Below are 6,864 nucleotides of genomic sequence, written 5' to 3' on the forward strand. Positions count from 1 at the left end.
GCCCACCTTGGGCTCGACTTTGAACACCACCTCCATCTTGGTCGTCCCGCATTCGGACTGTATCGTCGCGTTGCACACCTTGTCGTCACCAACACTGGTCGTTGGCAACCGAAATGCGGCGGCCCGAGAAGCGTCGATGCAGCTCACTGGTGTGCAAGGGTCGATTAAAGCTGCGGTCTCGAAAGTCTTGCTTCCGGTCTTCACCATCACCGAAGCAGTCGGAAGGACGTTGACGCTGTGACGTTGTAGCAGCGATGAAAGCGACGGAGCTGGTGTAGGGGAGGCTGAGCGCTGCCTTGACGTAGGCGTCGGGCGATTTGGCGGATTTTGCCGGCGCGAACGCTGCCCAGAATTAGACCGCTCATGCATATGCAGCAGCGTGTGGTGGTTCCGTTGGCACTTCTTGCATTTTCCACTGCGACAGTCAGCTTTCGAGTGGTGGTGGGCAAGACAGTTCGAGCAATACTTCTTTACCAAGACTGCACGAAGCCGCTTCTCAGCGCTCAGCTTCAGAAACCTGCTACACTTCCGTAGAGGATGGACTCCCTTGCAGACTCGGCAACGGTAGGATTTAATACCTCGAGTACGCCTGCCGTCCAGGGGTTCTTCGGTGCGTGTTCGGGGAGCCATTTTTCTGATCTAGATCATGGATGAATGAAGGTGAATAAAGGGAAATCATATTAGGAATTGTGGATAACAACTTAGGACTAAAAAAATGTGGGCCAATTTATTGTGGAAGTTTTGAAGGCTCCACAGGCAGAAGTACGACTTTGGTTATTGGACGTTTGACAACCCCGCGTGCCGTGCGGATGTCCACTACACGGACATTGCCATCGGCTCCTGGGAAGACAGAGTCAATTCTGCCGAGCCGCCACTCGTTGGAAGGCAAATTCTTGTCCTTTATGACAACCATGTCGCCGACGTGAAGATTCTTCGCGGGGGCCTGCCACTTATTGCGCTTGTGAAGTTCTTTAAGGTATTCTTCCTTCTATCGCATACGAAACTGCTGATGGAGAGCCTTTAGATGCTGCCAGCGGTTGATTATAGACCTGGTGTCCCCTTTGACTTCTGGTTCCACGGTAGACAGAAGAGGTACTCCAACAAGAAAATGACCTGGTGTCAGGGCCAAGAGTTCGGTAGGGTCTTCGGACATAGGGGAGAGTGGCCTGGAATTTAGGCAAGCTTCAATTTTTGCCAGAAGCGTCGAAAGCTCTTCGAAAGTATATTTTCGAGTGGCTGTGGACTTATAGAACAGTGTTTTAAAGCTTTTAACACCAGCTTCCCATAGGCCTCCCATGTGAGGGGCTCCCGGAGGTATAAATTGCCAGGTGAGCTGCTGATGACCATAGGCATCTGTCACAGACTCTTTACAGCCTGAAGGAAGTCGCGAGAAAGCAAGGCGGCAGCGCCAACGAAGGTTTTTCCGTTGTCAGACTGGACTTGTCGAGGACACCCTCTCCGGGAAACGAAGCGAGCGAAAGCGGCGAGAAACTTCTCGGTCGTGAGATCAGAGGTAGGCTCTAAGTGGATGGCCTTGGTGGAAAAACAAACGAACACTAACACATATCCTTTTGTTATGAGACACGCTCTTCCGGTATAATTTTAATTTCGAATGGGCCGGCGAAGTCCATTCCCGTGTACGACGCACGGTTTTTCGGCAAAGTGCCCATCAACTGTGTTTGTAGCCTTTTCTTGTAGATCACGCATACCTTGCAGGAGTTTACTATTGCCTTTACTAAGTTCTTTAGTTTTGGTATCCAGTATCTTGACCGAATGAGGCGTACCATTAACTGGTTGCCGCCATGGAGGGTTATGCGATGAGTGAACTGGACAAGTAGGCGAGAAAGTGGGCAGCTATATGGAAGGATAACTGGATGCCGTTCATCATATTGAAGGCTGTCGGAGGCCGTCACGCGACCGCACGCTCTTATCAGACCATGTTGATCTATGAACGGGTTCATGCTCAGGATAGAACTTGAAGAAGGCACAGAGCGCTTTTCACTTAAGCAGTGATAATCATGGGAGAAGTCTCTGCGCTGAGTATTCAGAATAAGTAGTCGTTCCGCGGCGGAAATTTCCGCCGCTAGCAGGTGCTTATCAGAGGGTGTTGCTTGTTTTTTGCATCGCTGGATGAAACGATTGACATAAGCGAGAACCCGCAGTGCTTTGTCGAACTTGGAAAAACGGTCAAGGAAATCTTCAGACGGAATAGTTGCGACGTGGGACTTAAGGGGACGTTTCTCTAGCTCGGTCGCTGGGGAATTGTCGCCCTGACTTGGCCATTGGCTGCGTGGCTTTTGCAACCATGCGGGACCATGCCACCAAAGAGGATTGTCGACCAATTCATGAAGTGCTACCCCTCTACTGGCCAGGTCTGCGGGATTGTGTTCGGATTGAACATGCGACCACTTCTCCGCCTTTGTAGACTGGGTAATCTTGGTCACCCTATTGGCAACAAAAGTAGTCCACTGGCAAGCTGGCTTGTTTAACCATGCGAGCACAATGGTGGAGTCTGTCCAGCAGAAGAGTTCGGATGTGAGTATTGGCATACTCGGAAGAACACTTGCTGCCATTTCAGCTTGTTACTGGCCCCGCAAAGCTCTAATCTGGGAAGCGATACCGTTTTTACCGGCGCAACTCGCGTCTTTGCAGTGAGAAGGTGCACCATAGTCGTATGCCCCACTTCCACTCGTACATAGATCGCATCACCGTATGCCGTTTGAGACGCGTCACAAAAACCGTGATACTCGACTCTGAATTCTGGTCGGAAGGAGACCCACCTTGGAATGCGGATTCGATTTAAGGCAGAATAGCTTTGTAGAAAGCTCTGCCATCTCAGACACAGATCTCTTGGAAGTTCGTCGTCCCACCCCAGGTCCTGCAGCCAAATCTCCTGCATGAAGATTTTCGCACGCACTACGAAGGGCGCGAGCCACCCTGCAGGGTCAAACAATTTGGCAATTTGTGACAGAACCTGGCGTTTTGTAAGGGACGATTCATCGGATAATTCGGGCGAAACAAAGAAATATTCATCAGGTGTGGCTTTCCAACGGACACCGAGCGTTTTTGCCGTGCTTTCGGCATCGATCTCCAGAAAATCGGAGCGCAGGAGATGGTCACTCGGGATGTGAGCCAAAATATCCTTATGATTGGACGTCCATTTTCTCAATGAAAAGTTGAGGGCACTTTGTAGCTCTTGAATCGAGAGCCGAGCGTCTTCTTTAGAGTCGGCGCCAGCTAGGATATCATCTACATACATAAAATGACGAATGACATCACTCGCTTTAGGATGGCTGTGTTGTACGTCAGTTGCCAGTTGTTGAAGCACGCGAATGGCCAGGTACGGAGCGCAATTGACTCCAAAGGTGACCGTTTTCAACTCGAACTCTCGGATGTCCCCATCAGGATTACGGAACAATATCTGCCGATACATCTTTTCAATATCGGCGCTAAACACGTATTGAAAATACCGCCACTTTAGGATTTGAATGGTAAGGTCGGACTGTAAGACTGGACCAGCATGAAGGATATCATTTAAACTGGCCCCATTCGCAGAAGGACTGGTTGCGTTGAGTACTACGCGCAGCTTTGTAGTAGTGCTCTCAGGCTTAAGTACGGCATGATGTGGAAGGTAGTAGCTGGCGAAATCGTGGGTAGGAAAGACCTCTCTCATATGGTTCAGATCCAGATATTCTTGAATCACTGAGTCGTATCGTATCTTTAGCGGAATGTCTCTTTTTAAGCGTTGCTCGTTTCTCAAAATTGAGATAACGCAAAAGACCTGGAGTACCCTAACCCTGACCCTGGATGTTCCGGGTCGCGAAAAGGTAGGGTTACGATGTATCTGCCGTTCGCATCTCTCGTGGTCGTTCGGAGAAAATTCTCTTCGCAGACGGAATCGGATTCCTTTACCAACTTTATTGGTAGATCCTCTACCTCCCAGAAATTGGTGAGGATTTTATCTAAGCCATTGTCGTACGCTTGGGAAATTTGCGTAGAGAAGGTGGCAATCTGACTCTGGGTGGAAGCGGATACTGGCCCAGTGAGCACCCACCCGAAAATTGTTTCTTGTCCAAGGAGGGAGCCACAGATGTTGGTTTTTGCCCCATTTAGGAGAACCGAAGGCAGAATTTCGGCTCCTATCAGAACATCTATCTGTGCGCTCTCATAAAACTTCGGATCCGCCAATGGTAAATCGGGAAGATTTCGAAGAAAGTCTTGCGGAATTGGGTAGGAAGGCAGATTCCCTGCCAGTTGAGGAAGGACATAGGCTGACGTCTCTAACTGCAGAGCGGGCCTACTTGGAGATCTGATTGTAAAATGACAGAGCTTCTTGGACTGAGCGGACACTGTCTGATTTAAGCCTGAGACTTGGGCTTGGACGACTTGGAAGTGTAATTTGAAAAGATTGAACAGACGCTCTGTCACAAATGTTGCTTCGGATCCTGAGTCGATAAGGGCACGAGCTTGGAAATTCCCAGGTGGCAAATATTTATGATGGCTGTCCCCAGCAGAACCGATCTTGCACCTGACGCAAAACAGACTTGCACTCCCGACTGGTCATCGGAAGCGGCTGAGCCTTCTGTCGAACTTGCTGGTCGTGACATGGGAACATCAGGCCGACTTGGAGGGCTGGCAAAAGGGTTGCTTCGGTGCAGCAGCGTATGGTGGCGACTGCGGCAGGTGAAGCAGCTGTGGGTGCTTGTGCAGTCCCGAAGCTGGTGCCCTCGGGCAAAGCAGTTCAAGCACAATTGCTTGTTTCGGATATAGGCGGCCCGCTCGTCTACTGTCATTTGGAGGAAACGTGGACAAGTGCGTATAGGGTGGCTTTCCCTTGAGCACAGATCGCAACGTCTCGGTTTCGGAACTATGTTAGTCTCATAAGAATTTATTATGCTTAAAGACCCGCTAGCGTTCGTTGCTTTGGACTGCGAATGACTTGACCCAGAAGGTCGCACGTCATCTATGGCCTCGAGGGTTCGATGGCGCTCAGTGAGAAAGGTGTTCAGGTCAACCCATTTTGGAATTGCGGCTTTTTCGTGCAAGGACTGCTCCCATAAGGAAAGTGTAAGCTTGGGGAGCTTTGACGAACACATATAGACAAGAATGCAGTCCCAATCTGTAATCAGGATTCCGGACAGTTCCAAGGCGTTCAGACAGCCTTGAATCGTAGTTTGCAGTTCCTTTAGAGCTGCCCCAGATTCTTGCGAAATCGACTGGAGGTTGAAGAGGATTTTAAGCTGGCTATTTACTAGCAATCGCTTGTTGTCGAACCGCTCAGTTAGGTTATCCCAAGCTGAGCGAAAGCCATCGTTGGTGAGAGGGGAATTTGCGATTATGGCATGCGCGTCACCGCTCGTTTTAGCGTTTAAGTGGAACAGCTTTTCCACAGGCGTGAGCCTTGGATTATTCATATATATCGCTGTAAAAAGGTCCCGGAAAGTATGCCAGCGTAGGTAATCGCCTGAGAAAACCTCTGTGTCGAACGGAGGCAGCCGACAGCCAGAGGAGATATAGTTCTGGGCAGGGGCTTGAGCTTGAGCTGGCGGAGCTGTGCCCTGTTGGATTATATCTGTGAGCTGAGCGGCGTATCTCTCATACACTGTATAACAGTAGTTATACTTTGACTTCAGAATGGGCATTGTGGAAGCTGCATCCTCGCCTGCTGCCGTAATGCACTCTGAGCATACGTCGAACTCTTTCTCCACCTTGTCCCATAACACTCGGACTTGCTCCCGACGGATTTAAAGCATGGAAACGCTTGGAGTTTCGTTCCCAGGAGTGTTGGTTCTGCTTTCGAGATCGCTTAGACGATCTGAGACCGCAATGAACTTATTTAAAGCTAACTCGTAAGCAGTTGAAGCCATTTTTTGTATGGATCGAGTCACCCTTGAACTGGAAGTAGCGGGTTTGGCGTTTGGACTTAATGAACTTGGAGTTTTTGGCGTAGCCGGCTTCACCACGATGCTTGGTGGGCTCTTGGAGCTTTTGGTTGCCAGAGGCGAGAGCGTGGACTTGGTTTTGCTCAAGGGGGAAGCAGATACCTTTTTCTTAACGATTGGAATAGGACACGCTACTTGAAAAATGGTATTTTAGTTGTGTCAGTTTGGATGTAAAAAAAAACAGAATTGTAGGTGTGTGGAACGAGTTGAAAAAATAGTATTTCGAAGTTTTTATGGATTAGGGCTTTTCCGGAATGTTGGAATTGGAAATTTTCAATTAACCAGACGAGAAAAAAACAAATATGTGGAATTGTAGGTGTGTGGAACGATTGGAATGAGGCACGCTACTTGAAAAATTGTATTTTTGAGTTTTTATGGACACTGACTTTTCCGGAATGTTGGAATTGGAATTTTTCAATTACCCAGACGAGAAAAAAACAAATATTGATTTTTGTGCATAAGCCTCCTGCTTCTTTTGGCACCTCCGCCCATGAAAAATAGTATCTCGGAGTTTTTTATGGACTCGGGCTTTTCCGGAATGTTGGAATTGGAATTGGAATTTTTCAATTACCCAGACGAGAAAAAAAACAAATATTGATTTTGTGCATAAGCCACCTGTTTCTTTCTGCACCCCCGCCCAAGAATAGCTGAAATCAAATGTTCATATATGTATTTTGGTCAAATAACCATATGTAAGAGGCTGCACTGTAAATGTGTATTTTCGCTCAGAGTAAAATATGTAAGTATGAAGCCTCTGTAAATATGTACACTCGCTCAGAGAAAAATATGTAAGTATGAAGCTTCTGTAAGTATGTGTGCTCGCTCAGAGAAAAAATATGTAAGTCTGAAGCCTCTGCAAATATGTATTTTCGCTCAGAGAATAAAATGTAAGTAGATCAGAGAGTAATATGTAAGTAAAAAA

The 6,864-nt window shown here is 48.1% G+C and overlaps 1 pseudogene; it reads right to left on the minus strand.

Moving 5' to 3' along the window:
* Positions 1 to 727: 727 nt before the first annotated feature.
* On the minus strand, positions 728 to 5,867 carry LOC128264254 (uncharacterized; annotated as a pseudogene).
* Between the last annotated feature and the right edge of the window lie 997 nt (positions 5,868 to 6,864).

The sequence above is a fragment of the Drosophila gunungcola genome, unplaced genomic scaffold (assembly GCF_025200985.1).
Source record: "Drosophila gunungcola strain Sukarami unplaced genomic scaffold, Dgunungcola_SK_2 000062F, whole genome shotgun sequence".
In the NCBI taxonomy this organism is placed as follows: Eukaryota; Metazoa; Arthropoda; class Insecta; order Diptera; family Drosophilidae; genus Drosophila; species Drosophila gunungcola.